This window comes from Nothoprocta perdicaria, unplaced genomic scaffold, assembly GCF_003342845.1.
Source record: "Nothoprocta perdicaria isolate Ctin4 unplaced genomic scaffold, notPer1 scaffold_10, whole genome shotgun sequence".
Lineage (NCBI taxonomy): Eukaryota > Metazoa > Chordata > Aves > Tinamiformes > Tinamidae > Nothoprocta > Nothoprocta perdicaria.
The window spans coordinates 1,071,993-1,079,469 of NW_020454094.1; positions in this window are offsets into that span (position 1 = coordinate 1,071,993).

Genomic DNA, 7,477 nt, shown 5'->3' on the forward strand with positions numbered 1-7,477 from the left:
CTCCGCGCCGGCCTCCGGGCCCGCTACCACCCGTAGAAGGGCACGGGGAAGTTCAAGGATGTCGAAAGAGAGGAAAATGCCCCCCMAAATGGGTGTTTTTAAAAGAGGCCTCCCAGACGCGGCTGCCGTGGCGAGGCTGTTACCGGAACGGGCTCTACCTCGTCCTGCTGCTGCCGCCGCTGCCCTCCGCGCGACGCCGCCCGTGCCTATTGTGCCGCCGCTCCCATCGGCCGCAGCTCCGACCCGCTCGGCACCTCCCGCGGAATGAGGCAAACAAGGCTGCGCCAGGGAGGGACCCCCGGGGAGGCGGGACGTTCTCGTGACTGGCAGCCCRTGTAGCCAATGAGAAGGAAAGCCGGCCGGCAGGCGGCGGCGCTTGACCAATGAGCTTCCAGCTTCCTCGCGGTTCCACGCTTGGTGCCGTGAGGGGGGCGGGGCGAGGCGTGAGGCGAGGGGAGGCGAGGGGAGAGCGGGGCGGGCGGCGGCAGCGGGACCGGGACCGAACCGGGACCGAACCGGGACTGGGACCAGGACCAGGACCGGGACTGGGGCCGGTCCGGAGGGTCCCGCGCCCGGCTGCGGCGCGGGGGGCGGGCCAGCAAAGCACGAAGGGCTGGGGAGCCTGCGGAGAGGGGCTGCGGCGGGGACAGGGGGGTCCTCTTGCGGGTCGGGGTGCCCCAGGAAGATGGCGGCGCCGCCGTGGGGCGGTTAGCGCGGGGCTGCGCTGGGGCTGCCCGTGCGGGCCGGGCCGGGCCGCGGGGCTGACAAAGGCTGMGAGTCCGTGGGTGTTGAGTTGGGGCGCAGGGATCAGAGGGTTTCCGCCAGGGGAGCCCAGAGATCCCAAGTGAGCCCCATGAAGCTGTTCCCCCACAGGGTTGCTGCATCCCGACAGCTATCAGAGACCCTATAGAAACACTGGCACCATGAGGAAATAACCCCGGTAATTTGTTACTGCAGGAGGTCTGAGGAGCTGGAATACTTGATTAAAACCCAGGAGCTGGCAAAAGACAAATGCCGCGGGTCAGCGCTAACATCATACCCAGAGCAGGACCACGGGCCAACAGAGCATCCCTTCACAACAACGTGTGTCTGTTCTTAGCATTCATTGCGGCCTTCTTGGTAAGGGAGGAAGAGTTTGTTCCCCAGCTAAGTGTTCCCAGTGACGGGAGATGGAAAGYGAGTTGATCCAGGCTCACCAGGGGCTTCCCATCTCCTGCCCTTGGAGGTGCTGCTTCCACAGTCCACATTCRGACAAGTTTTCTGGTGTTAAAAATTAACGAGGCTGTTAATTAGAGAATTATCTGGTACTTCCGATGATGCTAATAGCCCAATGAATGAGCACAGTGCCACTAAAAGAAGCAGGGTTGCTATAGCAGCAGTAACAAAAATTATATGAACCTACTTAATAAAATCCTCCTTTCCCATCATCATTTTGAGCGCTGTCGTGAATTACGTGTTTGGTTGCTTCCCCCCTGCCCCAGCACGATGGCGGTGGCTTTGAAGCAACCCTGAATAATGTGATCCTGCACCTGGAAAAGCAAGAAAATCTCAAAAATAGCATGCAAAGTCATGCCTTGTGTCTGCCTGAAAATAGCCTGAATGAGAAGCATTTAAAACAGTCCATGAAGAGCCAAGCAGTGTAAATCAACGCYGCTGTAAACCCTGCCAGCACTCGGRGTTCCTTGYGCAGGGCATCTAGTGGACACCCAGGGAAGTAAAGTGAACAAAACGCCTTCTTGGGAAGAAAACGGCTAGTTTAAAAGCTCTCTTGTTGTTAATCCCACTAGAGAGGAATCCCCATTGCAGGTATTTGGAGGGCAGCAGGCTTTGCAACTCCCAGCRATGATTTCCAATGGGAGAGAGCACACATCCCGGAAGGCCTCTCCCTCATCCCGGTTTGAAGCTGAACATCACGAGGCTTTTTTCTTTCCYTTTTCCAATGGTTAATCACTTGCACGCTCTTAAACCTGTGCCRTATTCCCAAGCAGCTTCCCACTCTTCCAGTCACTGCTCTGTTACTTTCTCTCTGCTAAATTACACACTCTGAAACTTCCTTTTTTTCTCTTATGATGTTTCTGATTGCAACCAAGTCTGTCTCATAAATTAAACAGCAGGCTTAAATAAATATTATTTCCCCCCCCCTATCCTTCAGATAGTTTGGTCTGTCCTTCCTGTAACRGTTCCAGTTTTCCAGATACCTTATTCGAAGCAGTAGTACCAGAGCGGGACTCCGTGTTCTTGTTTTTATCTCACTGGTACTGAGGGTGAGGAAAAAACAAGAACTTTGCTGCTCTCCTCGCCTAGGTCCAGGGCCCTTTTCCTCCCCTCCATAATGTTGCCTCGACATGTACATTATCACCCCCATTAATGTACTGATGTTGTACCTATATACCTATATTTATATATATTTTTATATATTTATATATATATATATATAAAGCACACAGCTGAACTGAATCAGGAAGCCTGCATTAAGGCTTGTTACACATCAGTGTCACAAAAAGCAGACTCTGGGTTATGCTGCACTTTCCCTGAATTCCACAGGAAAAGCAAGAAACATTATTTGCATTTTTAACATTAGGCAAAACTACAATAAAATATGAATGCGTAATTATTTAAGCCCAGTCATARAGAAGAGCCTAAATAGTCTCATTTACACCATGCTGCTCTAGCAAGAAGTGTGTGGTACCTCAAGGCAAGGCCTGTAAGGGACAGAGCATCTTTTATTAGGCCAATGGCACAAGAAGCTGCTATCCCTGTCCGCAAATCCCGCCTCTCTTGGACCGCACTGGAATCACCTTGACAGGGCCCCCCGATTTTGCTTCTAGTGTCTTTGTCCTGTCTTTAAAGCCTGGGGTGAGGAGGAGGAGGACGAGGAGGAGGAGGGCTGCCCTCTTCCGAGCGCTGCGGGTACGTCAGGTTAGCGTCGCCTTTCGTCCACTTGATCAAAGCTGGTGTGAGAAACACACTGAAATCTTGAGCTCACAATAACCCTAGAACCCCAAAATTCCGTTAAAATGGAAATTGGCTCCCAAAGCCGCCGGCATGTGACTGGGTGCCCCGTGCTCTGGCTGTCCCTGCTAGAGCAGGAGCTGCACTGGATGAGCTCCAGGGTTCCCTTCCAACCTCCACCATCCCGGGATTCTGGGATTCTGTGAAATGGGAGCCTGCTGGTGGAGGGAGAACCTAAATTCAGTGCTGGGCTTTCTCCCGGGCAGTGCTGTTGGTTTAACCCCTCCGCRGGTTTGGTTTCTGGTTTAACGCAGGCGGCGCATTGGGACGGACAGAGCCCCGCTTCGCTGCGCTCTCCTGCAGGTGGCAATCCCTCCCCACCGACACGCGCCGCATTTCCACGGGCTGCAAAACCCCAGGTCGGTGATTTAGCCATTTTAACCAAGAAACACAAATCTTCGGTTTATGAAGAGCTGCCCCCGGAGCCAGGGCTCTGCGAGGAGCCTGTGGCYGCTCCAGGTCCTGCGTTTTGACCCGCTGCTTGGTCGCTTTGGGTTTCACGTGTGCGAGGCTCCCGTTTGAGCAGTGCGGACTGGTGGCACGAGGGCCTGCCTGGCTCTGGTTCTCGCTGTGTGCAGTGCCCTCCTGCTGCAGAACCCGCTCAAACTGGAGATCCCAGCGTGACACCCTAAACCCGGGCCTGTTCCTTCCCTCCGCCGCCCCTAACCAGAGCCAGTCCTGCTGCACGTGCCCCATCCTGGACACCTGAGCAGCTCCGTTTCGTTCCCAGTTTTTGCCCCAGGTGCTTACACCACAGCCCAGCCACACGTACTAACGCACACAAGCACAAGGTCTTGCATGATTTGCTTCTGTTGCTGTTTAGGGATAACTTTGCCCCTCACGAGAAAGGAGAGCTCACGGCAAAGGGGAAATCCTGACGAGAGGTTTTACACATTGCTGCAAAAACCTCCAAGCGACCGTCCACGCTGCTTCATGTGGTGAGGAGGTCATCGTCCTGGATGGCACCCGAGAGCCCGTACAGAGTCATCAAAGAGCGAAACACTGCAGCTGCTGAGGGTGGTTTTAGGTAGAGTCTGTGCTCTCGGAGATGCACTTGGGTGCTTTCACCCCAAAACTTAACCAAACCTTGCAAGGATTCTCCATGCGCCGTTCACCACAGCAGCCCCTTGCAGATCCTCTTGCTGCAGTCGATGCTGCTGYACAACAAACCCCAGTGCAGAGAGTCATCGTGAGGAGAGGCTGTCTTTTTTAAGGCGGTTTTTCCTCTTTTTTGGGGACAACTAAAGCCCTACCCTGTGAGCTCAGCGGTGGGATTGCTATAAACCCACTTGGCAGCAGCCCCATTGCGTCTCGCGGGCTCGGAGCCGCAAGCTCCACTCGGAGTGACCGTGACCTCCAGATACCGAGTGACTTCACATTCACACCCGCCTTTGAAAATGCCAGGCACTATTATGGAATATYGGTCCTCTTCAATTCCTCCTAAAATCCACGGGAAAAACCCCACAGGCCTCATTTCAGACCTGAAACCACAGCATGGGACATTTTACAGGGCTCTTAGGGCAAACACATGAAAATGTTAGTTTGTGGCATGAAATMCACGTTTGCTTTCGATTTAAAATGGATAGGAATGGCCATTAGCAATTGAGTCTCCACTAGCTCCATTGCTACCGTTTGCTGACACTATTTTCTGGTTTTGCTCCGGGGTTCATAGGAAACGCTTCCCAGGATGCCTGCAAAATCCTATTTAGAAATAAGATGACTTTTTTTTCCCGTGACTTTAATGGCAAAGCTCTGGAGATGTATTTGATGCCGCTCCGTGGTGTCCTACCAACTGCTGCGTCACAACACACTGATAAATAAAGGGCATTAAAAATAGCCGGGTACTTGTGCTGGGCGACGGAGCAGCCGTGGCGCCGGCGACCAGGGCCCTGCCCCGCCGGGCAGTCAAGCCCCGGCCCCCGGAGGCTCCCGGGGGCTCCTGGAGGCTCCGTTTCTCTCTCTGGAGCATCTTTGGCAGCGCCCTCAACGCATGGGCCGGTCCCGCCTGCGTCCCCAAGCCCCAGGCCCTGGAGGTGAGGCCCATGCTCCAAACCAGGGCAGCTCTTTAGGAAAATAAGTAACACCACGAAGCGGGGCAGCCTCCGGCCTTTGATTTTTATTGTTGCAGGTGAGAAAAAACCACCCATCGCYGCTGGTCGTTGTCCTGACGCTCACAACGCGTTTTTACTCTGGGCTCCCACATCCCGTTCCCCAGCAGAGCAGTTTTCAAAGCAAAACTGCTGCTTCCATAGCCACAGTAATCAGAGTCCTGCAGGTTCCCGGTGAAGACACTCCAGTGAACGCAGCGACCCGTGTGAAATGGCTTCCAGCTTCCGAGCACGTGAAGCTCCGTGTCCGCTGAGGGAAACCCCGGCGGGGGTTGATCCCTGCGGCTGCCCGGGTCGCTCGGCTGCGGCAGCAGCCACATCCACGCGAGCCGGCGAGCGGAGCGCCCGGGAGCGCAGCTCCTCAGCGCCACGCTGCCCGTGCCCCGCGGGACCCCCGCATCCCCACGTCCTGCCGCTCGGTCCCCATGGGTCCCCCCGCATCCCCACGTCCTGCCGGCCGTGCTGCCCCTGCAGGGCCTCAGCACCGGGTGCTCTCGGCTCCTTCCCCCCTGCTGTGGCCGCTGGGGGTGCCGCGGGTGCCCGTGGGGCCTGGCCGCATCCCGCGGGATCGCCCGCTCCTGCCGGGATCCTGTTGGGACTGTTCCCGCCATGGCTAAAAGTGCTGAGCGTTACTTGAGGTATATGAATAATCCACGGCGCCCGACACGAGCCCTCTGCCTCCCTCGTGTCCTCTCCGCAGGCAGGAGCAGAGGCCTCGCCGGGACCCCGGTGCCCCTGGCTCCGTGCTCCAGGGATCCCGGTGCCCCTGGCTCCATGCTCCAGGGATCCCGGTGCCCCTGGCTCCGTGCTCCAGGGATCCTGGTGCCCATGGCTCCATGCTCCAGGGATCCCGGTGCCCGTGGCTCCGTGCTCCAGGCACCATCTCCTCCCGCTCCATCCTGCTCCACGGAGGCCCCGCGCTGGGCGCAGCACCTCGCAGGATTTAGCAGATCACTCGTTAAAAGAGTAGAAATAATCCCGACGGGAAGCGCRGTTAGACACAGACCCTTGAGTTCCTAAGTTCAGTAGTTGCTCTTTTACAAATGAAGCTCATGCCACWGTGCTGGAGAGCACTGGCAGAGCCAGGGAAGGTTTCGCTACACCAGCTATTTACACGTTTTCAATTTTAAAAAATGGACTAGTTTGATTAAATAAAGTATAGAACATTTCTTCCATATACAAACTCCTGTTAGTGGATTAGTTAAGGTGCTSAGAAGTGTGGGTGAGAACAGAAGCTACAGTAGCTCAGTGGTGTTTCCATCTATCTGCAGAGCAGCGCTGGCTCCCCGGCTGCCCCTTCCCATCGCTTTCCAGAGGAAGCCGGAGCAAAGCGCCCGGAGCCCTGGGAGCATCTGCTCTTCCAGGAGTGATAGTGGCCAGGTAGGAAACACACACGTGTGGAACCTAGTGCCACAGGAACCAAGGAGCCCTTTGTCCCTCGCGTGTAGGACCACCTGCACCAGCCCATTTAAGCTGGGTTTATTTGAACACAGCTGAAGTTTCCAGTGCAGTTTTGTTCAGATCTGGGCCACAGAGCACAAATTTCCAGTATGGAAACTGGAACTAATACACACAGTGCTCTTCCTGCTGCAAGCAGTGCACAAACCAGCCATCTCTTTCCCTTCCCTGCGAGAAGGCAAGTGGCAGCATTTCTTTTCTCTCTTTGTTAGCAGTGGGAGGCAAGGCCACGGAGAAGGGCAGTGGCCTTGCYGGGACGCTGCAGCCGGTGGGTGACAGGCAGTGCCCTGCTCCTYGCCCTGCCCGGCACCACCCCGCTGCTCCCAGTGGGCTGGTCAGCAACCTCAACACTATGAGGTTGCTGAATGCGTCGTGTGGGGCCCCACGAGTACCAAGAAACTTCCCACTTAGCCTGGTGCAGCAGAGGGAAAACTTACACGTGAGGAACCAAATAAGGAGAATGTGTTTACCAAAATTTTATCTTCCAACCAACCAAAAAAATATCCGAAGTGGCTCTCACTCGGCAGGTCAAATCCCTTCCCGTTAGTGTTCCCCAGGAGCTGTTTGCTGCCTCGGGGCCAAATTCCGCCTGYGGTTCCCCCGTGGCCAGCGCTGCGGGCCAGGGGCAGCACGCAGGGACACCCTCGCGTTGCTCCCCTCCGTGCAGCCCACGGCAGCGCAGTCTGGAGCCTCTCCCAGGGGCTGAGGGCTGAGCAGTGTTCTCTGCCTTTGAAGATGCTATACAAAAAGAAAGGAATGGATGACTTGACTTGCATTTGTAAACTTAGCATGGACTGTCACCTTTTCCGCTGTGCGCTTAGGCTCCAAACCGGTCCCCAAGATTGCAAGGCAAGGTTGTTAAGGCAGTATAAGAAACCCAGTATTTCCTTCGCACCTCT